This window comes from Canis aureus, chromosome 27 (genome assembly GCF_053574225.1).
Source record: "Canis aureus isolate CA01 chromosome 27, VMU_Caureus_v.1.0, whole genome shotgun sequence".
NCBI lineage: Eukaryota > Metazoa > Chordata > Mammalia > Carnivora > Canidae > Canis > Canis aureus.
Genome location: NC_135637.1, coordinates 38,273,720 through 38,299,511, shown reverse-complemented (window position 1 = coordinate 38,299,511; position 25,792 = coordinate 38,273,720). Strand labels below are relative to the sequence as shown.

General features: G+C 51.6%; 1 protein-coding gene across 2 annotated transcripts in view; it reads left to right on the top strand.

Annotated features, from left to right (window-relative positions):
• PAPSS2 (3'-phosphoadenosine 5'-phosphosulfate synthase 2) overlaps positions 1-25,792 on the top strand; it is a 49,031-nt gene that overhangs the window by 556 nt on the left and 22,683 nt on the right. The window lies entirely within an intron of this gene.

The window sequence follows — 25,792 nt, the reverse complement described above, 5'->3', positions numbered from 1 at the left end:
GGAGTGAGCCGGCGGGAAGGGGGGCTCGGCCCTGCTCACTTGGCAGCGGGGCTCGGGGGGCGGGGGGGGCGCAGGGCGCGTCTCCTCCAGCGCAGGGCCCAGGGCGTGACCCCGGGTCCCGGGATCGAGTCCCGCCTCGGGTCCCTGCGTGGAGCCTGCTGCTCCCTCTGCCTGGGTCTCCGCCTCTCTCTGTGTCTGGGTCACTATGAATAAATAAACAAAATGCTTTAAAAAATAATAGAGTAGCCTCCACCCCGAGCGTGGAGCCCGAGGAGGGGCTCAAGGCCCGACCCCGAGGTCCAGACCTGAGCGGACATGGGCCGGTTGCTCCACCGACGAGGACAGGCCCCCGGAGATCCTGCTCCTGGACATGTCAGCGGTGGGCGCCGACCCCAGCCGGGAGGAGCTGGCCCTGGGTCCCCAGCAGGTGCCCCCAAGCCCTGCTCAGACCCCAGCGGCGGCGGCACTGCCGGCCCCAGGCTGCTTGTGGCCCTTACTGAACAGGTTGCCCCCTATCATATACTTAGATGTGCACTTGGCACGTAGTAGGTGCTCAATACACGCCGTTACTATCATCTTATAACGGTCCCCACTGGACTGTCTTTGAGGTGCGTTCTGGGCCGGCTGGGAGGAGAGGTGACAAACCAAGAATCGGGGCAGAAGCCTGAGGAGGGCTGGGCTGGGGCTGCAGTGGAGGCTTGAGCAGCAAGTGGAAGGCAGTGGAGTGGGGACTCTGTGGTTTCAGGGGACCACAGGACCCCCAGGAAGGTCCAGGACAAAGGTGGCATCAACCCCAGGAGGGAGAGGGATTAGGGTCCGGCAACCACGTACAGGAGCGATGTTCAAGTGGAGACACTCGGTATCGTAGTATCTTTAAAAATGTTAAGTGAAAATCACTTGTGTGAAGTGCCTATTTAATTTGATTAATTTCTGTAAAATTCTAAACAGTATCTTCTTTTCCTTTTTAAGATTTTATTTATTTGACAGAGAGAGAAAGCACAAGTAGGGGGAGAGGGAGAAGCAGGCTTCCCACTGAGCCGGGAGCCCGTGCGGGATGGGATCCTGACGGGAGCCCAAGGCGGCCACGTCCCCGGCTGAGCCACCGGGCGCCCCTAAGTGGTGTCCTCTCAGGGAGGACACGCTGCGGCCCTGGGCAGCTGCGCATAGCAGTGGGGCTGCAATCCTGCCCTGCCTGCTTCAGGACTTCTCCCCAGTTCTGAGCTTTGTCAAGCATTAGTAGCGAAGGGGCAGGTGGTCTTTCCCTCCATGCCCCCAGTCAGCAAGAGCTCCTGAAGTGGGGAGGGTCCAGGAGCAGCGGCCACACGCTGATCCCCGACACTGTGCAGTCGGACAGAGGGAGACATTCGAGGGCCAGAGGCTTTGCTTTTTCTTTTCTTTTTTCTTTCTTTCTTTCTTTCTTTTTTTTTTTTTTTTTGCTTTTTCTGTTTACTTGTCTTGAACCTTCTTTTTTTTTTGGTTTGGGGCGTGCGTGTGTTCTGTGTAGGATTAAATTAACAGCTGAAAAAGCTAGCAGGATTCCTGGACTTCTGTTTAGCCAACACGATTATAATCCAGGCACCAGCAACAAGCTCCAGAAGGGCCAGGTAGAGACAACTGGGCAAAGCAAGCCAACTTTAAAAAACCTGTGACACTTCCCAAGCTTTAAATATTGGCTCAAAATATATTCTGAAAAGTTGGGGTCTCAAACAAAATATGTCCCCACGTGCTTCCTCTGAAATAATCCTTATTTGAGAAGTGGGTCTTGCTGAAGAAGCTATCCTAGAAGTGAGGCTGGGCTGCCTTTTTGAGAGACTCACAGGGATCATCACATGATTTTCTGCATCGTCCACAGAGGATGGTCCGTGTACACCACGGTCACTGCAGTGGTTTCAAAGATTGGTTGTGCCCCTACTGTGTGGGATGAATACATCTTTCCCAGGACTTTTTTTTTTTTTCCACACTCTCTGGATGAGAGAGACTATAGGATGATTCTTCTCATGAGCTTGAGAAGAAAATGAGACGTCCTTTAATAAGAGAAGGTAGCACATTCCTTCTGTGCTAGGCATCCTGACCATGAAAAGCCAAGACAGCTAGCTATGGGTTACATCCCTCCCTCCCTCCACTGCCGCACCTCCAACTCTGGCCACCAACATCCCGCCTACACACACTCGTACCCAGGACAAGGAAGGAGGCAGTCTGCCTCCAGAGGACTGGAGGGAAAAGCAAAGGCTTGATTCTTTTTTTCCTTGCATCATTTCCTGGATTAGCATTTTTCAAGGCAATGTTATCATGTTCAGACAGTGTTAGTATGTCCCAGAGACAGACAACCAATCAACTAAAACAAAAACAGAAAACAAAAACAAAAGCAACAACAACAAAAACAAAAAACAACAACACAACTGAGATAGTAAAATATTTTCCAAAGGATCAAACAGGCCAGTGGTTGGGAAGGGGTGTAGGGCTGCGGGAGCTGTAAAGCAGTCTGTAAATAGAAGAGATTATTTACCTTTCATTATTTTATAGAGTGTGTACAATACCACGTTATTTATCCAGTAGTAGCCGCTTTGAAAACTCTCTGAAGATGCTCCCTCGGGCAAGACGTGAACTTTCAGATGAGTAACTGTTGGAAGGGAGGCGAAACCAGCACTGTGAGGGCCCCGGTGTGTTCCGTGCCATCCAGGCGGCGGCCTGTGCCCGGGCAAGCTGAGCCTCGTCCCGAGGGGAGGGGGATCCCGGGAGCAGGTCAGGGTTTGAGTCCAGGTCTGTCCAGCTTCCAAGCTCGTGCTCTCGCGCCCGCTCCGTCTGCTGCAGGATGTGAGCTCCGCGGTGCGCAGCAGCCACCCGTAAAGCGGAGGTGAGGCCGACTTGCCCCTTCCTGGGCCGTGAGCAGTAAATAACTCCTAAAAAGTGTCTCGCACGGTCCCAGGCCCTGAGTGAGCGGCCCGCGCGTGGGTGCGGTGGGTGTTCCTACTGCAGCACGCTACCACGGTTTGGCAAGCAAGGAACAGAAAGCACAGGCCATACCGTTCCGAAAGCTAAGTAAATAAGAACCACGAGAATATTTAATAAGAGCAAACGGATGCAGGAGAATAGAAGGGATGACATGAGCCCTCATTGTGAAAAGTGGGTAGAAGACCCAGGCGGGCCGTGAGTGTGGACACCCCGGAGGAACCCAGGTATCCGCAAGGTCTCGCCAACGAGCTTGGCCAGGAAACAAAGGCCTTCTGCGTATGTCAGTACGGGCCCGGCTTCTCTTCACTTGCCCTGCCCTCGACTTTTGCCAGAGCTTCCTTAACCTCAGCGTTGTCCGGTTCATACTCTTCTCCCAGAATCATCTGTGTGGTCGCCCACAGTGAAAGGTAGTCATCTTTGGCTTTCACCCCCTTTCACCCCCTTTCTGGTCCTGCACGCAGCCCTGCGGTTTGCTCAGGGGATCATCAGGCCCCACCTCCAGGGGCTGGGGGCCCGGGGAGGGACCAGGGATGTCCGTCTCAGTCCTGCAAGAGATTATGTTCAGAATCTATCCGTTAATAGTCACGGGCGCTCCTTCTTCTTTGTGCTGGGAAGTCCAGGAAAACACTGAGACCGAAGGTAAGTGAGCATGAATATAATGTCATTGCAACTAACCTTGCACCCGCCGGGTGATTTGTTCCTGCGGGAGCCGGGGTGACACCCGTGCCCAGCACCCTACACAGGACCTGGTGCACACACCCGGTGCTCGAGTAGAAGTAGTTGCACAAACAGCTACAAAATTCACTAAAGGACGAATCTGCTCTTGTAGGATCTAGATTTTTCTTAGATTTTCCCCTTCTCCTCGTGTGCTTGCTTATTTTTGCCTGGACGTTTGTCATTACCACTGAAAAATGACTCGGAGGGGTGCTTTGAGGCTGAGGACGAATGGCCTTTTTTAGGGGTAGAATTTGAATTTGCTTTTGTTTCTGCCGGGAGTCTGGCGGCACCACCAGTCTGGGACCACTTTGACCTAAACCTGCCCCTTTAAAGTGTCTCGGACCACCCAGGTGATGGGACTTTGAGTTGGAATTTCGCACACAAGGGCCAGCCTTTGAATACAAGTTCCCACACCCACCCGCCTCCCCTGTATGAATACTTCCAACCCCAAGGCCCACCGTCCCTGCGGCCTGCCGGGCGGGAGGTGGGTGGCTGCACCCTGCGTGTGGGCTGTGACTCTGAGACGCCTCAGCTTCACTTGACAAGGGCTTTTTTTATTCTTCCCACTGGAGCCCGTTGTAGGCTCCAGCTCTGATCCCGCTCCCCCGTGAGGCTGTGGCATCAGCTCACACTCACAAAGCGCCTCCCTGCAGGCTGGTCTCTTAGGTTCCTACTTCCTCGCAGATTTTTAACCTGGTAGCTTCTTCTTTTTTTTTTTTTTTATCTTGTCAGCTTTTGATGTTTCTAATTAGATGATTTCCTATTATAACTTGCATGTTTTATCTGTTTTCATGGCAGGAAATGTATGTGAGCTAGACCGTTAGGGCTGGAAACAAAAACCTCTGCCTCTTCTCGATCCCTGAGTGTCATTAACGTTTCATGTCATACCTTCACCTTCCGTATTTGTGCCATTCTTAGAAAGGGAGCACTTAAAAAAAAAAGAAGTGCTTTAAAAACCTGAATCAGCTCTCCAGCCAGAAATATTTATTTTTTTATTTTTATTTTTTGAAAATATGATTAATACAGTCAGAAATATTTATTTATTTATATTTTTTGAAAATATGATTAATACATCAATTAAAAATTTCTCATGGATAAACACTCATCCTTAAAGTAATTTCACACTCGAACAAAGATGTTTCCATTTCTCAGAAATCACATAAGTGATCCCTAATTAGTCCACGAACTTGGTTTTTTAATCCGAGTTATATTCTGATATCTGGATTTTTAAACCAGGACACAAAATCGCCACTATGCACCTGTAAGTTAATTTCGTCATTATCATTTACATTTACTTTTCAGCTATTAGACTTAGTGCTTTAAGTAGCAAGTTACCTAAATTATGAACACATATTTTCAAAGCAAAATCCAGTTCACAGTTATCAAAGAAATACTTAATTGCATCCTTTCCCCTACAGAGCGCTCAGGGCGGGGCGGGGCGCTGGCTGGTCCTGCTGGCTCTGGCCGCGTGGGCCCCCGGGGAGGTGTGCCCCGCCCGCCCCAACCGTAGCACTGGTCCAGTTCAAGTGCGTCCTGGCCTGAAAGGCCCCTTCTCTCGGACTCTGCACGTCCACCAGGCACCCCTGGGGCCGCAGCTGGCCCAGCTCCCCCGGCTCCCTGGACTGCGGGAGCCCGCGTCCTGGCCTGGGGCGACCGTGCGGGGGGCTGCTGGCGTCTGTCCGTGCCTCCTTCCTCCGGGGTCTGCCCGGGATCCGAGGTGCACCCGCCACCCCCTGCTCGCAGAGTCCCCAGAGCAGCCGGCCCCTCCCTGCCGGGCCCACCCCGGCACAGGACACCCACCCTCTCAGACGCTCACTGGCACGTAGCATCCTTTGCCTTCAAGAAATAACAAATAAAATTTTCCAGGAAGGTCAATTCACCATAACACTGGATTTGGATGGATTCAGTCTTCTTATTCCTCTTTTCTGCCTTTTCTTTTCTTTTTTTTTTTAAGATTCTATTTATTCATGAGAGAATGAGAGAGAGAGAGAGAGAGAGAGAGAGAGAGAGAGAGAGGCAGAGACACAGGCAGAGGGAAAAGTAGACTCCCTGCAGGGAGTCCGACGTGGGACTCGATCCTGGGACCCCAGGGTCACCCCCTGGGCTGAAGGCAGCACTAAACAGCTGAGCCACCCGGGGGTCCCCCTCTTTTCTGCCTTTTCGATCACGAAATAATTTTTTCAGCTTAGAATAATTTGGTACACAAGATGGACTTTTATTTTCTCTGCAAGAGAGCCACTGTCTCAAAACTTGAACCTAACTTTCCTCTGATAACACGGTGATTTCCATCAGTTGGCTGGTGTGACTGCCGTTAAAGCCTTATCAGCCGCTCTCTCTGCATTTCAGATTTACTCTGGAAGTTGATTTTGCTATAACTGGTACCAGGAAAACAGGACTGCAGCATAACCACGGCAAGCTCAATTTGTCTTGCACCAAATATTAACTTTTGGCAATAAAACTCTATAGCTCTGACCTGTTATAAAGCTTTGCATAAATGTACTGAATCAAATCCTACGTCAGTAAAGGTGATCGTTTATTTATTTATTTATTTATTTATTTATTTATTTATGATAGTCACAGAGAGAGAGAGGCGCAGAGACACAGGCAGAGGGAGAAACAGGCTCCATGCACCGGGAGCCCGATGTGGGATTCGATCCCGGGTCTCCAGGATCGCGCCCTGGGCCAAAGGCAGGCGCCAAACCGCTGCGCCACCCAGGGATCCCCAAGGTGATCGTTTCTATGCCAGGTTAAGATTTGCTTTAATTATCTAGCGACCATATATGCCTTTCATATTTTGTTATGAAAAATTTTGATGTTTATCCCCCAAGCATTTATAGTAATAGATGTAATATTACACTCACCAGCCTAGTAATATTATAATTACTTTTCCCTTCTTTTCCTTATTTTAAGATTTTATTTATTTATTCATGAGAGACACAGAGAGAGGCAGAGACCCAGGCAGAGGGAGAAGCAGGCTCCCTGCGGGGAACCTGATGTGGGACTTGATCCCAGGACCCCAGGGTGATGCCCTGGGCCGAGGGCAGACGCTCAACCCCTGAGCCACCCGGGGACCCCACTTTTTTCCTTTTTAATGTATGCTGGGCTAGTGCTTTGAAAATCACTTGCAGACTTTAGTTAGAGACCTAAATCACCTACGTTAAAGTCTGAGCTGTTATCCCCCTAAGCTCATTCGTCGACTCCCTCCCCAGTCATCATTTATTTATGGATAAGTCATGCCTTCCCGATTTCTAGCAAAATCAGCAACCCAAGATACTGCTGATGATTTTTACTTCCAAGTGTTTCCTACTGTTCAAAACCTGACTTTACTCTTTGCTGCTCCGCTCCTCGTCCTGTCGATCTCTACTTTGTTTTCCTTAAGGTCTCTAAAATCTTTTTGGTTTTTTGTTCCGAAGCCCCGCGTACGTATCCATGTACTCCATTTACTCAACAAGTGTTGACTGAATAACCCGCCTGGGATCTGGGCTGGCCCTAATTAACTATAGCTACTAAAGCCTTGTATTTTCTAATTATAGTTTTTTAGCCCTTTCAAACTCTGTCATTAAGTCTTTTCTAAACATAGCATTTACTTTTTTCTAATTGCAACACCCCACCCACAGCCTTTATATTCTTTCCACCTTCTGCGAGGTCAGTACTCCCTTACCATAGGCCCAAATCCACAAGATTCCCAACTGACTTCTCATACAATTTTAAAATCCTTTTCTCTGCTAAGCTAAAACTTTAAATTATTTACTTTCAATTCAGGCTGTCCCTCCTTTAGTTTTGCTTATTTATGTATTTTGAGTAGGGTCCACGCTGGGCATGGACCCCAACGCAGGCCTTGACCTCGTGACCCTGAGCCGAGATCAAGAGTCAGACGCTTTAAGTTCCTACTTTAAAAACGTATTTTCAAAAGAACCCTAGCATTTTACTTCCAGGAGAAAAATTAAGAGCTCATGTTAACAAGCCCCGTATGATTGTGATGGATACGCAGCTTGTGAGAGCTCAGCAGATGAGGCCCAGGGCCGCCCGTGGCCAGCCTGACTGCTCCCCCACGCTTCTATCACATGCCCTTTGAAGGAGGCCCTGCCCACTTCTTTCTACAGCTTTGCTTCTTCTTTTATTGACTGGGAAGTATTTTGCATAGATTGAAAAAAAAAACAAAAAACAAAAACCGCTCCCAAGCTGATTATCAATGAGTCATGATTACACCCCGATTTAGCTTTAGCATTTTGTTTTGACATTATGGAGACAGAAAATACAGACCAAAGCTCAGCCTTCAAAAAAATGGAAGTTTCCCATTTTGAAATATTTTTTGATGGGGCAGCCTATTTCCCTTTAGAAAATTCAACCCGCTCCCTCAACCTCAATCAACTCTTCCATAAGCCTTCTCAAATGGTTTAATCAGTTTATCCAAAAAAAAAAAAAAGAACAAGAGATGCCAGTGATTACACGGTGTGTAATAGAGATGAAACTATTTTTGGCAGAAGTCGGACCTCGTCAGTTACTCTCTACAACCTCAGTTCTTGGACTTCTCGGAACTTCTAGTTTAGCCTCAAAATCCATCAATCCCCGTTCACCCTCAGTTTACGAAGTGCCGTAAAGTCTATCGTTACAATAATTGTGTGCTGGTCCTGCAGGTGAATCTGCCCATGGTCCCAGCGGAGAGAGAGGGTCTGTTCCAAAATTACACGAGTAATTACAGCTCTTGGGCTATGGGGTCGGTAATACAAGCTATGTTTTGAGTATTGATGGGAAAAAAATAAAAGAAAAATCTGTATAACCATCCACTGTGTTTACCTTAGTCACTTGAGTAAGAAGAGAGCTAATAAAACTTTGACATTAGAAATTCCAGCGGAGGGATTTGCATATTTATCAGGAGTTTTGATGAGTGGGGCATGTTTTCTCGGAAAATTCTTACTGTGTTGTGACTTGTTTTTCGGCAGCGCCGAGCGCCTGTGTGGCGGCCCTTCCTCCCGGCCTGCCTGTGCGCCAGCTCGCCGTGGGCCCTCGGCCGGGAAGCAGGCTCGTGGGCGCAGTCAGGAGGGAACTCATTTGACCAGAGGAAGTCTTTAGAGGGTTACTCACAGGAGAAGCTAACGTCTTAGTGACTCCTCTGGGGTTAACAGGTTGTTTATTTCTTAGAGGGAATGAGACTTAACACCAAGTAGCAAGGGCGGCTAGATTAGGGACCTAGAATTACTGCTTCATTTGTAAAAATTTTTGGCAGCTGCTTAGTGTTAAAATCTCAAGATAATAGTAATGAATTTTTTTTTTTTGAGAGAGAGAGAGAGAGAGCGAGCGTGAGTGGGGTGGGCAGCAGAGGGAGGGGGAGAGAGAGACTCCCAAGCAGACTCCACACCCAGCACGTAGCCTGACGCGGGCTCCGTCTCACGACCCCGAGGTCACGACCTGAGCTGAGGTCGAGAGTTGGACGCTGAACCGACGGAGCCACCCAGGCGCCCCGGTAATGAATTCCCTTTGGGGATATTCCCCAGCACTTTTTTAAAAAAGCATAAATAGCACACGGTAGCAAACGTATTCTCCTCTACCTTGACACACTTTTGTCCCCCCCCCCCCCCACGGTGACATCAGGTGAATAATTGGAAAATGAATTTTCCTCGTTTTCAGGCTCAGCAAGTGCGGGTAATAGTTTTTATCGCTCAGCCTTGACCACTATGTCAGTATTCAGCAAACGCGGACAGAATGACTCGTTTCCACAAGCTGCTAATACTCGAGCCAAGTACTCAGCGTGATTTGTAGACGACAAAAGGAGACCAGGCCACCAGTGCATTTTTCATGCAATAAAAATTTGACCCAAGCAGAGGTCGAGGCTCACGGATGTTGGCAGCCAGCTAGAGATTGCTTGGATTTCCCCAGGGGCCGAGGAGGAGAGCATAGAAACTCTGAGGGTAAAAGGCGCCTTCCACGATGTTTGGAGGAGACGTCTGGGGAGTGGTCTCTTCTGTCGTCCGAGGTCGGACAAGTCCAGGGCTTGGGCAGGCCTGGGCCGTCTCCTCAGCGACAGCAGCAGGGAGACGGGGTCGCCCGGCCCAGGAGGCCGGTTCGCCCCTGGTGTGCAGGCCAGCAGGACCAGTGGGGCGGTGAGGTTGCGGGGGCGGCGGTGGGGAAATTAAGTCCCGAATCCACGTCTTCACGGCACCAGGTACCTCGGGGACACGGTTGTCCCCAAAGGATGTGTAGTAGCTGCGTGGTCAGCCACTGAGTGGATGGCAAAATCGGGGCCCTCATGAATACCTCGTTTCTGCCACTTTTTTTTCAGTGTTGGGTCTGCTTTTTTTAAAAGATTTTATTTTTTTATTTGAGAAAGAGAGTGAGCGAGCGAGCACAGCAAGGGAGGGGCCGAGGGCACCGGGGACTCCCTGCTGAGCGCGGGGCCCTACTCGGGATTCGATCCCAGGCCCTGGGACCCGGGAGCAGCCCCGAGCCACAGGCAGACGCTCCGGCACACGGGCTGGGCCTCTGAATAGGCTTCGCAGGGCTCGCCGGGCCAGCACTGGCCGATGGCGCCGTGAAGTCCCGGGGCTCAGGGGGCGGCTGGCTGACCGCTGGGTCCCCCGGGCCTTCCCACGCGCGTGCCCGGTGTCCCCGAGGTCTGCGGCCCGGAGCCTGAGGCCCACTGAGGCCCGACGGCTTGCCCTCGGGGGCCGCAGGTGCTGCGGTTCCCTCGGGTCTTTGTCCCTTCCCCTTCCGTGGCTGCCTGGTGGCTGTCACGCACGCCAGGAGGCCGTGGGCGCCACGAAGGGCATCCTGCAGGTTGAAGGTCCCTGACCTGCCGTCTCTCGGCTGCAGAGCAAAGCGGGGACAGGGCGACAAGGCTGATGCGGGTGCCTTGGAAGGGACCTTCGGCTGTGGCCTTCTGGAATGTGATGGAGCCTGCAGCGGACGCGGGGCTTAGCAAAGGCCGTTCAAGGCGACACATGTCTAGTGTGGACGAGGCCGCGCGGCCGGTTTGCGGCACAGGGGCGTCTGGAATGAAAGCCAGCGTTTCGCTTGAGCAGCACAAAGCCCCAGTGTCCGGGCTGAATGCACCCCCTCGAGGAGAGGGGTCCTTGGAAGCGGCTCAGGGCTTCCCTGTAACCCGAGCCCTCGCTCGGCCGCTCTGCGGGCGCCGCACAGACGCGCATTCATGAGCCCCGCGCCCCTTCTCTGCGTGTGCTAGAAGCTTCGCGGGCGTTTCCATCCTCAGCACAGACTCTTAGTCTTTCGTGATGCACAAGCCCAGCCCTTTAGCAGGACTAACCGCGGGAGTACGGGGCGGGGCGTCGCTCCTCGCAGCCTCCGGCCCACGGCTCCCAGGGCCCGTGTTCAGGAGGCTCCAGCCGGCTGCACCCCAGAAGTGGGCGGTCCGGGGCGCCCTCTGATCTGCCGCGCGCTTGTTTCCACGAGGGCAAGCGTGGGCTCCCGAAGGCCCCGGCTCGGCCTCTCCCCCTGATCTTACGTCCAGGGCGGTGGGCACGAGCAGCCGTGCCGTGGCCGCGGACGAGCCGGGCCTTCCTGCGGCCCGAGCGAGAGCGGCAGCCGCCGGGTCCCCGGGACCTCTGCAGACGGCAGCTCGGGGACATCTGCGTGGTGGGGAATGAAGGCTGCTTCCCGGATGGCAGCCACTGTGTCCTGACACGCTACCTGGCCCCGCGTCCACTGAGAGAGCTGGTGCTGTAACTGCCACAACACACGCGTGACACGCGTTTAGCGATTCAGCCCGTTATACGTGTGTTCACGTGTCTCTAAAAGACGCAGGAGCCTGTAACTTTCTCTCAAATGGAGAAAGTTATACATTCAATTTTTCTGCTTCGTGTGTGTGTGTTTATTTTTAACAAGGAGACTGGGGACCAGATCATGTCTTTGCTCTCATTCATCTTGGATTATGTTCTTATTTCCATGGAACGTAAAGTCCTGAAGCCATTCTTTTGATGGTGTCATCCTACTTGGCTTGGTGTGCTGTTGCCTAAGGAATGTGGAAATGGTTAATTATCTTGAACAGTGGGTATCGACAGAAATTGAGGAAAGAGATGGGTGTGAGTCAAGGAGACCCCTGGGGGCGGGGGGCACGTGGCCCTGTGGGCCAGGGGTCAGGAGAGTATGTCCCGGTGGCCCCAACTCCAGCCTCTTGCCTGCTGTGCTATGGCCTGTAAGCTAAGAACGGGTGTTACGGGTTTTAAACGGTTAGGTAAAAAAAAAAAAAAGAAAAAGAAATCAAAGGAGGAATTCTATTTCATGACATATGAAAAGCATATGAAATTCAAGCTCCCGTGTCGATAAATAAAGCTTTATCGTAACCGGGAAGCGCATCTTCGTCTACACATTTTTCGTGGTTGCTGGGACAGATGAGTATTTATAATCGGGCCCGTGACCTGGAAAACTGAAAATATTTACTCTCTGACCCTTTAAGAAACATTTGCTGTTGACCGTGGGGCCCCCCTGCTGGGTCCCGACCCACCGCGGCCAGAGGCCTGTCAGCCTGCCCTCAGTGCGAATTCAGCGGCTGGGTGCCCAGCCAACCTTCCCGAGCCACCCCTCCTAAGCCCCCTGCTGAATAGTGTTTGGCGTCTTTCCTTTGCTTTGTTTAAAAAATTACTTTTAAAGAAGTTCAAGAAACTCCTTGTCATTTCTCCTATAATGATGTTATGGGGATTATTGGTCGTTTATCGTGGCACAAGATATTTATCTCCTTACAGGGATCCACGGGAGAAATTTCTATCTGGCCTTAGTACCAGAAGGGTTGGGTTCTATTTTTCTGGGGTGTTTGCCTCTTTCTTTGTTTTGTTCTGGTTTTGGCACAATCCTTTGGGCACTATAAACTGTGTGACTTTCTGGGTTTTCCCCTCAACACACGCCTGCCAGCGGACACGGAGGTGAATCTGCGGCCTGCTGTGTATTTTTTTTTTGCGCCAGCTTCATGCGTGGTGCCGTGTTGCTTTATGTCTCGGCATTTTCCTCTTTTCTCTTTCTCATCCATTTCTGCTTCACGAGCTGTTGCTATGTTTTATGTATACAAGCCACTGTACGTTTTTTAAGGAACCATACGGAAAATATTAAATTAAGAACAAGATTCATCTGGGGGCGCCTGGGTGGCTCAGCTGGTTCAGCGTCTGCCTTGGGCTCAGGTCACGATCTCAGGGTCCTGGGGTCGAGCCCCACGTCGGGCTCCCTGCCCAGCACGGAGTCTGCTTCTCCGTCTGCCTCTCCCCTGCTTGTTTGCACTCTCCTTCCCTCTCTCTCTCTCAAATAAATAAATAGAATCTTAAAAAAAAAAAAAGATGCGTCTCCCCATTTTCAGAGCCTGATGCATATACATATCGTAAGCTTAGAATTGGATAAAAAAGAACAAATGCCAGCAGGGGCTAATGACATAATACCTTTTGTGTGGTTCTGTGCCTGGAATGGTTCTGTTATTGTTTTGATTAATCAAGAATATTTATTGTTCATGTACGGCGAAGCCACGCAAGCTTCATTTGAGCATATCACCCTGTGCTAATATCCAGGTGTTGTAAGTCCCTGGCTAGAATTCTCTTTACACTGGCCCGTGTTTTTTTGCTGTCTTGTGTCCCCGTCATTACACTGGTTCTGTGTGTTTCCCTTAATTGATTGAGGGACCCTGGGGACATCTGTCTTGTCCAGTTTTTTTCAGCCCTGCTGAACTGCATGAAATATTGATGCCTGGGCCCCACTCTGAGAGGATGGGATTGAGTCCGTCTCTGTTGGTTTCTTAAAAGCCGGCTGGAAGGTTCTTCCTTAGTTCTTCCTGGCTGGAGAACCATGGCCTAGCCTGTCCTGCCCTGTACAGATGTGGAGCGTGGTGACGTGCCTCCGGGCCGCCAGCTAACTAGCAACCGTCTGGTTTTCTCTACTTCAGGATGCTACTTGCCCTTTTCAGATTTTTTTTTTTTGTCCTCCAGAAATGTTAGGCCATTTCCCAGCTAAGGCAGACTGCTGTGATTGTTGCATCCTCGTGGAATATTTAAAATTAAATATTGCAACTGGAATGTTTAAGCGCTTGCCAGGCCCGTCCGGTTTTACCATTACCTAACGAGCAGATAGCTTTCTGGAAAAACCTGGAGAGCAATCTTTTCATCAGCTGTTCTTGGCTGTGGTAACTATTTATCCTTGGAAACTTGCCCCATTCTTGTATCACAATCAAGAGAGTGGCCCGTGTTTGCTAAGTAGCTTGTGATTCTGGATCGTCAGGTGTCCGGTCCTCGCCATTGAGCCTTGTGTTCTGCCAGGAATACATCTAAAGGAATTCCTTTGTCACATTTGATGGACTGGAGTATTAGGAACCCGGGTTGGAACAACTGTCCCAAAATGCCTTTGCCTGGTGAGTTGTCAGTGTCACTGTAGCGTCTCTGGGGAAACGTCTCTGGACGTACCTCCTGGGCAGAGATGCTGCCCCTTTATGTCTTTTGTGCTTGTCACTTAAAATTACTTAGAATGAATCCAATTAATTCATAACCAAGCCTTTTCCACCCATTGTGTGTTTTCTTGCCTCAGTTTTCCTGGGTATGGATTTTGGTCAACTTTACTTATCTCCTTAGGTTTAAAAATTAGTGATAAGTAATCTAGCACTTAGCTTCACAGAGATTATTCATTCTTGATGCGGTAAATAAAAGAAAAAGTAGACATTTATTACACATATTTCGGCTTAAAGAGATGAGATGACTCAGGCGCAAGGCAGTTCTCAAGTTAATGGTAGGCTCGGTGCTTTCCAGTTGGTTTCTTTAGGGCGGCACCTTTCTTTTTCCTTCTGTCTTACTTTGAAGGGAATTTGGTTGCAACTGTTCTGAAAACTATGTGTTCACCTATACTAAGCCTAAAAGAAATGAAAAATTGTCCTTTTACTATAATTGTATACAACCATCAGGAAGGAAAGCAAATTTCACCTCTTGAGGGTCGGGAGACCTTGGCACCAAAGATGGTAGAGAGAACACGGGTGCCTGGCCGGCCCAGTGGGTGGAGCACGGGGCTATTGCTCTCAGGGTTGTGAGTTCAAGCCCCATGGTGGGCATAGAGCTCACTTAAAAAAAGAAAAAATGACAGAGAACAAATGGCTTGGCGTCTTGGAAGCAGGGTAAACAAGAATAGAGAATTATCCAAGCTTCTCACCAGCTGCAGAATCAGCCTGGAGCGCTGCCAAGTGAATTTCCTCCTCAAGGAAGCTGTATGTGCCTCTTTTGGACCATTTTCATTTTCATAGGTGATATAATCTCAAAATATTGCAGAGCACAATCTCTTTACCCAGTTACCACTAGAGGCGTATCTGTCCTCTTTATAGGAAAACATTAACTCTAATGAGGTTTATGTTACACGCCTCTATGTGGACTATACCTTAAACCAATCCATATTGAAGGCCGATTGATTTTAAAGTCTCCCTGCCCAGGATAGAGATAAGAAAAATGTGATCACAAAGTTGAGATAACAATCATTTTTTTTTTTTTTTAGCTATACTTAGCCTTATGAATAAAGATAAAACATTTTAAGGTATGATTTGAGAACTTACTTTGAAAAGGCTCGGTGAAGCAAAGATTTAAGCATAAAAGAATAAAATCATAAAGCTACAAGAGGTAAACATGGATCGTTTATAGTCTCATAACCCGGAAGCATTTCTAAGTGTGATGCAAACACAGATACTGTGCACACACTCGTGCACAAATACAGGTTAATATAAACCATTTTTAAAATTAGATGCCAAAGTGTTTTTTTTTTTTTTTTTTTTTAATTAAAACACAGTCAAAAGACAACAGCCCAGGGGGGAAATTTGTAACTCATAGGAGACATGGGGATGCTTTCCACTAGATAGAGCACTCCTACCCAAAATAAGTAAATAAATAAATAAATAAATAAATAAATAAATAAATAATAAATAAATAAAAAATCAGCAATCAATAAAAAAAAGTGGTGAAAGAATATGAAATTCACAGGAAAAGAAATGCAAGTGGCTCTTACACATATGAAAAGGTGCTCAATCTCATTCATTAGCAGAAATACAAATTAAAACTTTGAGATTTCACTTTTCACCTATCAGATTGGCACACAGGTAAAAACTGAAGGCGACATGAGTATTGGCAAGGGTGTAGGTGGAGGTGTATATTGGGACGGTTGTCATAGAGATGGTCGGAAGTATCTGTGAGAATTAAAATAGAGCATAGGTTTTGAGCTAGCGAGTCAAATTCCAAAACTTTTTTTCCCCATAGAGATCTTGCAAACGGGTAAACTGACATATGTGCAGGGATATTCTTGGCAGCATTTTGTAAAGAAGAGTTGGAAACACCCTAAATACCAATCCAGGGAAGGACTGCGTTGCTAATATCCTCGGTCCCAGTTTCTTACGATAATACAGCCGTAGTACTGACTGGTTTGCACTTCTTAAAAAAGAATGCGGTATCCCCTAAATAGACCAATATGGAAAGATCTCCGAGCACTTTTTTAAGTAAAAAAAAAAAAAAAGAAAAGAAAAAAATGGGCAGAGTGCAAAACAGAGTTCTAGCCTGGTAACATTGGAAAGGAAAAAAGAAACAAGATACCTACAGTTACAAATGCCTGGACTATCCCCGGAAGGATACTAAACTAAAGGAAAACTAAAGTATCACTGCCACCAGCCAAGAGACCTGAGTGATTGGCTAGATTTGCTTTTCAAAAAACAGAAAACCGTAGCTCCCTCCCTCCGTCCCTCCCTCCGTCCCAATGTGTATGGTTAAGGCCTGTGAAGGGTCCGTAACTTTATCCCACTCACAATCCAATAAACGTCAGCTTGCCGTGGTTTCCAGGCAGAAAACATGAGACCCGTGGGGTAGGGACAAGGGACTTTATTACTCGTAGCGCAGCAGGCAGTCCGGACGTCAGCTTGTGTTGGCTTTCCTTGCCCTCTCTCCCCCGGGCGAGTGATGGAGGCATCTGGATACCTGCACGGGCTGCGGGTCACGACGCAGGAGAGGAAGCCTCGCTCAGGGACCCTGAACCTTCTACAGATGGGCACTGGGCCGCCTAGTCCTTGGCCCCGTGGAGACGCCCCCTCTGTTATCCAGGCTACGCCCTCTACGAACAGCCTTGAGAAGATGGTGTGGAATCACCCGCAGCTAGCGCCCCACTCGCGATGTGCGGAGACCTAGGACACCGGCAAGCGTCGTCGGCGTCTCGTTTATTTGCAGCTGGGACGTGCGTCCACGGCGGCGAGGTCTGAGGGCTGCTCGTAACTCCGGACACGTGGAGCCTTTCAGAGGCTCAGCTGCGTGGAGAGTGAACTCATCGGTCAGATCAGGAAGCCTGGGGCTCGCGTCCACGACCTCTGCGTGGATCAAAGGTCATCGTGACCACAGACTCCACCCTTGGCTCTGGTGGGCTCTGCGAGGCCGGGCCTTGGTGGCGGAGCCCTCTGAGCCGGCGGGGCGGGGAGGGGGGGTGCAGCTCGGGCCACTGTGCAGCCACAGCCAGCAGCGCCGGGCGCCCCCGCGGACACGGGAGGGGGGAGCTGAGGCCAGCCCTCCTGGGTCCTCTCGTTGAGCTCAGCCTCACTCCGAATTAGATCAGGCCTGGGCTTTGGGAGGCTGAACTGGAGACGGGCGGGGTGGGGAGAGCGGTGGTGGCTTTCGTGGGTTTGGCACCGGGGCGACAAAGTACCCCAGGAACAAGGTGCCATTCATGAGCGGGACACACTGGATTTCTGTCTCCCTGATGTCTCAGCGCAGGGTGGGCCCGGAGGAGGCCCGGCCGAGGAGTGAGTCAGCAGCCTGCTGGGCCGCCCCCTCGGGGACCGCGGCGCCCTGCGTCCTGCCCCGGCAGCGAGCCCACGGCTCTGAACTCTTGCTGAGGCATGACATACGCACACGGGGAAGCCTGTGCCTCGCCCGTCCCGCCCCGCGCACCGTCCCAGCACACCTGTGCGGGCAGCACCCGGCGGGAGGCCCGGCGCTCACCGACTCGCGCTCCATCGGGTTCGTTTTGCTCGGCTTGGACGTTGCACGCGTGGGGCTGTGTGTTTACGCCCGCCCCGGGTCTGGCGTCCCGCGCCCCCAGGAGCTGTGCGGCCGCGTGGCCTCCGTTGTCGTGGCTGGGCCCAGGGGCTCGCCGCCGGCCGGGCCTGTCCCCGGGGCCGCATCCTGGTTGTCGGAACCGGGTCGGGCGAGGTGGCTGACGCCGGCCCGCGTGGGGCAGTGTCCCAGGGCGAAGGGTCCGCGGTGCCAGAGGAGGGGACCCCAGAGCGTGCAGCGCGCTGCGTGCACCCATGTAGCCCGCGCCCCGCAGCGCTGCCTTTGAAATCCCTGCCACCGTCTCAGACACGAGCGAACGGGGGGCGCTCAGGGTGAGTGTGGGAGGCCACCGAGCCCCCGGTGTGCTGCAGGGATCAAGGACTGCGGGGGAGGCTGGCTGCGTGGACGGCCTAACTCTGGGTTTCCCCGGGTGCTCCTCACACGGAGCTTTCTGGAAGTGCCATCTGCGCAGCGTGGGATCCCGCCAGGTCAGTGCGGGGACGCCAGGCGCCGAGGCCCCTCGGACACGCGTGGTCGTGCCCCCGTGTCACAGCCAGGCTGGAACGTGCCCATCGCACAAGGGCCCGTCCCCGTGCCCCCTGCGTGCCCCGTCCCGCCCCGAGTCGCAGGAGCCCGCTGCTGCTGCTGGAGGCCGTGCAGGGCCGGGCAGGGACGGGGCGGGCGTGGGCAGATGGAGGGCGCGCGTGGCCGTAGGTGGAGGACATGTGTGGGGGGAGGATGAGGACATGCGTGGCTGAGGATGAGGGTGCAGTCAGGGAGGAGGGAGGAGGGTGGCGGCACCTGGAGGACACGCGTGGAGTGAGGACACACGTGGGGAGGTGGGCACGCATGGTGGTGCTTGGAGGACACGAGTGGGTCCTCGAGGTCCGAGCGTGGGCGGGGAGCGGCTGACCCGGGGCACATGTTCCCACGAGCCCCACAAAGACAAAGCCCCCGCAGCGCACCCTCCGCAATGGGCCCAGGCCTGCGGCTCAGGACGAGGCTGATGGGTGGGCGGCCGTGGGCAGACACGGGCCGGCTGGTCCGCGGGTGGGCGCTCCCCGTGGCCTCCCTGAAGTCACAGCGCGGCCGCCGCCGAGACACCGCCTTCCCTCCGTGCTTTTCTTCCAGACACTCTTTCCACGGTGGAATCTGTGAGCCTTGCCCGTGGGGAGAGTGGCAGTTCTCCAAAAACAAGAAAAAAAAAAAAAGAAAAGCTGTCTCACTCATTGGCGGGGAGGGGGGAGGTACAGTTCCCGGGGCAGAGCGCGCTCTTGGATCCGGAGGTGACTCCAGACAGACAGACAGACAGACAGACACAGCCGCACCCCAGCCGCCCCCAGCCAGCTTCCAGGCCACGTGCCAATGCTGCGCGGTCCTCCTCCGGGCTCCTGGGGCCTGCTGGGAAGCATGACCTGAACTTTGAAAAATTGTGATGTCTGAAAACATGAGAACTGGTAAAACCTCCGTCTCCTGGGGGGATGCCCACGGCTCCCGACCACCCGTTGTTTCTAGTTGTTTCTAGCAGCTTCTAAACTGCCCTCTCGCTGTGGCTGCCACCGAGGCCTCCCCTTGAAGACTCTGGAAAGAGAGATTCTTACGCACGGAGTGTAGAGGAACGAGGTGCCGCGACACACATGCCCAGGGCTCAGGCTGTGGGGTCAGTGCCAGGCCGGGCCCAGTGTTCTGAGGAGGAAGGCCTGGCAGGATGCCAGCTAACATACGACATTTCCAGTCACGTTTCAATTTCACATGAACAACGAATGATTTTTATTTTTATTTTTTTAAGATTTTAGTTATTCCTGAGAGACACAGGGAGCGAGGCAGAGACACAGGCAGAGGTAGGAGCAGGCAGGCTCCCCGCGGGGACCCGATGCAGGACTCGATCCCGGGACCCGGGGTCACGGCCTGAGCCGGAGGCAGACGCTCCACCCCTGAGCCACTCAGGCGTCCCAACAATGAATGATGTTTAGTGTGTCCCAAATACTGCACGGGACATACAGTATTTTTTATTTTTTGAATCTGGCAACTCTGGCAATATATTTTCAGTATGATTTCAATCAATTGATGTTTTCTGAGTATTTTTCTGAACAATGGTTGGGCCGGGAGGTGGTCTCGGAGGCTCAGTAGGCGGCCTTGTGCACGTCTCTTGCTGTTGTGCCCACAGCCCCTGGCACGTTCTTTGGCATGTAGCTGGTGCTCGATGAGTATTATTTGAAAAAAATTAGAGGAATACAGGAGGCACGGCACGTGATGGGTTCATGCTGCTCGTAACCCAGGTCAGACGGGACGCAGGCTCACGTGTGTGCACAGAGCGTGACTGAGACTTAGATTTTAGCTGGTTAGCTTACTTACGAGTCTAGCCCACTTACCTGGTAAAGGAACTGGCATCCACCTACCTGGAAGGTGACTCCCACGTCAATAAGAAGCGATGATTGAACAGGAAATTGCACATGGTCTTATCGGAGTTTGATGTCATCTACTAAATTATCTGATTTAAAACTGCCCCACTAGGCGCAGTGTCGCCTTCCCTCCTTCATATACTAGTTTGTTCTAAATCTCTCATCAGATGAGTTACACCTCTTTAATACCCTCGTTTCTCACAGGTTGAATTTATCACGGGGACAGTGGATGCGTACAACCTGGAGCCTTACCGTAAACTAAAATTATTGTGGGCTCTTTAGGGACCTCAGTGTGGGTTGGTTAGGTTTTCCTTTTACCGGATACATCCTAGACTTGGAGATGCTGAAACTGAATGTATAATTCATCGCAACACTTTCATTTACAATAGCACTAAATGAGAAGCTAATGAACATCTGTTTCTCCAGAATTAGGCACGTGCTGGGCGCCGGGGTGGCGCAGCCCGTTAAGCACCTCACTCTTGATTTCTACGCAGGTCATGGTCTCCTAGTTGTGAGATCGAGCCCCATGTCAGGCTCCGTACCGAGCGTGGAACCTGCTCCAGATTCTCTCTTTCTGCTTCTTCCCTCACTCGTGTGTGCACGTGCTCTCTCTCTCTCTCTCAAATTAAAAAAAAAAAAGGCATGTAGAACTTCTCCTTGTTTGTTACAACAGTATGTTTTATTATTTTTCAAGATATAATGATAAAACAGACTAGTGCGCTTGATAGACTCACAAATCCGTCAAATCTCAGGATTGTAAGGACTTTAAAAGTCCTATTTACCATTGAGGTTATATATTCTCTTTTCTTCGGAGGAAAATCCTTAAGAATCATAGAAATTTCTTTTTTTTTTTATGAATCATAGAAATTTCTAAGAAACAAAAACCCAACCAGTCTTTTTTATTCGGACTTTTTTTTTTGTAAGACTGAGCAAAACAACATTGTTTTTCTTTTCTTACTTTTCTTGCTTGAAGGCATGCTCACAGTCGATCCCACCAGTTGTGTCCAAGCTGTCATATAACCAAAAAAATTACAGTATCAATTAAAAGATTGATAAATTTAACTGCACTAAAAACACTAACTCTGGGCAGCCTAGGTGGCTTAGCAGTTTAGCACTGCTTTCGGCCCAGGGTGTGGTTCTGGAGACCTGGGATCGAGTCCCACGTCGGGCTCCCTGCATGGAGCTGGCTTCCCCCTCGGCCTGTGTCTCTGCCTCTCTCTCTCTCTCATGAATAAATAAATAAAATCTTAAAACAAACAAACAAACAAAAAAACACTAACTCTACGGCCAGCAACGTCAGAAGGGAAGCCACGAGTAATACCAGTCATAAAGTCGAGAAACAAAGAACGAATGGGGAGATTACCACAAATATAAAGAGCTCCTATAAATGAATTGGGAAAAGACAAAAAAAATATGCAGTGGGAAAATGGAAGAAGGGCGTAAGTGAGAGTCTAAAAATAAATAAATAAAGGAAGTACAATCCTAACATCATAAAACGTGTGCAGCACCACTCACAGTAATGGAGATGCGAAGTACAGACATAGTGAAATACCCTTTTCCATCCATTAGCTTAGAGGAAATCCAAAAGTCTGGATCACCTGCTCTGCGCCAGGGCCGGGGGGAACCTGGAGCTCAGGCGTGACGGTGAATGTGTAGACTGGGGTAATTCCCAGCAGCACACACCTTCCGTGGAGGGCGATTTGATGCTCTGTCTCCATATTACGAATGACCAACCGATTGGCCTAGTGATCCCGCTTCCGAGTCTTCGTCCCCTTGACATATCTTCCCACGTGGGAGACGAGGCGTGTGGCAGTTCGCTGCGGCATTGTTGGCAGTAGTAGGGAGCACCCTGACCGCCCCGGAGCCTCAGTCTTGCCGTCTGTGAAGTGGCCGCGATGAGGCGATGTTTCGAGGGGCTCGGGCGCGGCTTTAGAAGCTCTAAGGTGACAAAGGACGGACCACGGCAGGTCATGTCACATGTGCTGCGGCGCGTAGACACAACAGTGCATGTGCGCCCAGGAGAGAGGGCCCCGTGCTGTTTGGGGTCAGGAAGGCAGCGCAGGAGGGGGGTTCGCAGAGCGGAGATCGCCCGCCTTTGCAGGGATCGCCGCCCTGTTCCGTGGCAGGGGAAGCCCCAGGGCTGCCTTGATGATCTGAGCTGTAACAGCCACTTAATTCTTGTTATTATAATTATGTTATTAGTAATAATAGCTAGTTTAATTATCACGCATTACGGCTCTTCTTCTAACCGTAGCTAACCTTCAGGAGGGCTCGACCCTCGGTCAGGCCTTGCCGTGTTACGTACATTTGCTCCCCTAACCCTCCCACAGCTCAGGGACGCAGCGACTGTGCATCGCCAGTCCTTGTGCAAGGGGAGGACCGAGGGGCTGGGTGATGCGCTCAAAGGCATGTGGCTGGCAGCTGCACCAGCAGGATGCACCTGCCCGCAGTCCTGCCCGCGTAGCCCGTGCTCCTCACCTGTGGAGCGGGCCTTCGGCTGCTCCCGGCTACGGAGGTGCGTGGGGGCCGGAACGTCTGCTTATCTGTAGGGCCGTTTTTTTTAAAAGATTTATTATTATTATTTATTTATTTGAGAGAGAGCACGAGAGCAGGGGAGGGGCAGCGGGGGACGGAGAGGGAGCCTCAAGCAGACCCTGCTGAGCACGGAGCCTGTGGGTGAGTCTCATTAATATTGTTGAATTCACCTGACGGGACTCGTCGGCGCGGCTGCCTCCCAGCCTGTAACTGTGCCGAGATTTTGAAAAGATTTCCGACGTTCCTGTGACCCATCGTCCCACCCTGGCTGCCGCCTTCTTCCGAGAGCATCTCCGTGCCCGGCCCTCTGCCTTTGCCCCTAATCGACGTTCGAATAACAGATCGCGTTTCACGAGCTGTCACGGGCACGGCACGTTAGTTTGAGTGCAAACACTTCCTAGCCGCTCAGCGAACCGTCAGCTCCCCCGGGACAGCAGACACGGGGTCCAGGGGGAGCGGCGCCCACGCAGCTCCTAGGCGGGTGAGGCAGACGGACGCGTCGGCAGAATGCCGCGGTCGCCGTGGATTCTCTGACACAGGTTAGCATTCCCGCGACTGGCCGGCGCGTCCAATCATCCGAGCACTCCCAGAACCGACCAGCCAACCAGCCAGCCAGCCATGGTGTCTTGGGCCTCACCCCAGGCCAACCGAGTCACAAGTCTCTGGGGGTCGGTCCTGGGAATCTGTATCTTGAACAAATACCCCCTTGAGACGTTTACGATTAAGTTGGGAAGCGCTGTCAGCAGACGCAGGCTCCTGCGGGGTCAGCGGGAGAGCTAAGCCCGCCGCCGACGGCAAGACGGGCAGAGGCTCCGTGTTGAGGCCACACGTCCAGGGGTGAGTCCGCAGACTCGCAGGGAAGAGGACATTACGGGGTGACCAGCAAGGCCAGTGCGGGCCCAGAGCTCGGAGGAGGCTGGTTTGTTCTGGATGGTGCACAGGGTTGAAGGCCCAGACGGGAGTAGGTTGTGTAAGAAAAGTGGTCATGGCCCAGGGTGAGGTCTGTGGCCTTCACGTAAGCCAAGGGACTCCGATGGCAAAGGAGAGGCTGACCTACGGGGGGAGAGGCAGCGAGTCCACCCCGAGGGCCGTCGGGCTCTGGTTACCCTGCCACAAGCGTCTCCGGGCTCCCCTGGACTTCTTCGGATCGAGGCAAGAAGCAGCCGCTTGGAACGTTGTGAAGAAAACTTGGATGATTTTATTTCCATGGAGGAATATATTTTAGAACAAACTAATATTGAGAAAGGTTTTTAAAGAAAGAATTTTTATCTTTGAATTTTTTTTTTTGTTTTTAATTTATGATAGTCACAGAGAGAGAGAGAGAGAGAGAGAGAGGCGGAGACACAGGCAGAGGGAGGAGCAGGCTCCATGCACCGGGAGCCCGATGTGGGACTTGATCCCGGGTCTCCAGGATCACACCCTGGGCCAAAGGCAGGCGCCAAACCGCTGTGCCACTCAGGGATCCCCTATCTTTGAATTTTTAAAACACGTCACAGAACAACGGCCCCCAGAACCGTAGGTGACAACACCAAGGGAAAACGTCCATAGAGATTCTTAAGAATACGTAAATTGCAGACATAGAAGAATTATAAATACGCAAGAATTCTAGAAATAGGTTCACAGTATTAAAAACTTTTGAAAGTAATGGGAAATCAGTTATAATATAACGAGATCACTGGATATAATGAAAGAAAGAAATGAAGTCGATCCATATAAGCATCTAGCACATGCGAATGTCAGATGTAGCAAAAATAAAATAAAATTAATAGTTAATTTAATCATATCAAAATAGGTAGGAGTCAGAAGAGCTTGTTTGGCCCAGCTGTAACCGATGATCAAACGGAAGCCATCAAAGACAATAGGAATATTACGTATTCTTAAAATACCATTTACTATGCTATAGCACGTGTAATACACGTCATAATCTACGCGATCTGCGATAAAGTAACATCAAAAAAGCAAGTGAACAAAAAGTATACGACTAATAAAATTTTTACTATACAAAATACACAAAGAACAAAAATGCATTTTGAAAAAGCGAATGAGGTCGTCGTCCGGATTGTTGATTTGCATGAGAAGAGACAAGCGAACTAATGGCACGCGTGACTTACTGCGTGGAAATGCCTGTTCTTGCCGGTAACTACTCTGGGGGAGAAAACAGTAAAACTGCAAACCCAACAGATTAGTTGGATTATTTGGGAGCAAGTATAGGGTAGCCGGGTACCTGGGCTCTGTCGTCCTGGAAAGTGAATCGGCGACGCATCATGGGAGCTGTGACGCAGTTCACGACTCTACGCGCAGGCGTTTCATTTGGGGTCACAGGCCCCAAGGAGTAATATCAAAGGAAAGACACACGTTGATGATCATTGACCGTTTGAAGCTGCTCGTGCTATTAAGTCATGCAAACGACGTGAGAACCGTGTTTCGAATTCCCGACATTTTCACGCGGCGCCCAAAGCCCCAATATGTGCGATGTCATGAGGTCCTCCCCGGGGTGGCAGCGTGTCGCAGAAGTGACCCAGCTGGGCCTGGGAGCCCCGGGGAGGCAGGGGTGAGACCTGGCCCCACTCAGGAAGCCCGGCTGCTCGGGGTTTGGGGCTTTGGCCGCAGCGTCCGGGTGCAGAGACCGGGTCACCTGGCCGGTGGGCCCCGCTTGCAGGCGGGGAGCTGTGGGGCGCCGGCCGTCCCCACCCCCGTGACACCAGCCCGGTGGCGCCAGGGCCAAGTTCAGAGGGACCGGGAAGCGCCGCTGGGGACGCAGGGCTATAGAATTCCAAGCACTTGCTCGTCCTTTGTCACAGATACTGTGCAAGTGTCACCCAAGCCTTGGGGCTCAGGGAAATCCCCAACCTGGCGCTGGGTTTCCTGCTTCCTGGTTGCTTGGCCGCCTGCCTTCCAGCGCCTTCCAGCGCCTTCCAGCGCGTTCCCAGGACACAGACCCCACCAGCCCTGCCCGGGCGCCCGGGGACCCTGCCATGGGGCCCTGGCTCCAGTCCCGCAGCGTCAAGGCTGAGGCTTCCTGCCAGCACCCCCCCCCCCGGGGCCCAGGAGCTCTCTGGGCACTCCCCCTGCGCGTTGCCAATGGGACTGAGGGGTGGACCTGGCGGGGCCGTGTGACAAGGTCCCGCAGCAGCAGCAGCGCGCAACGCCGACCTGGGGCAAAGGCCACCCTGTGCCGCAAACTAAGGGGTCATGACCCAGCCG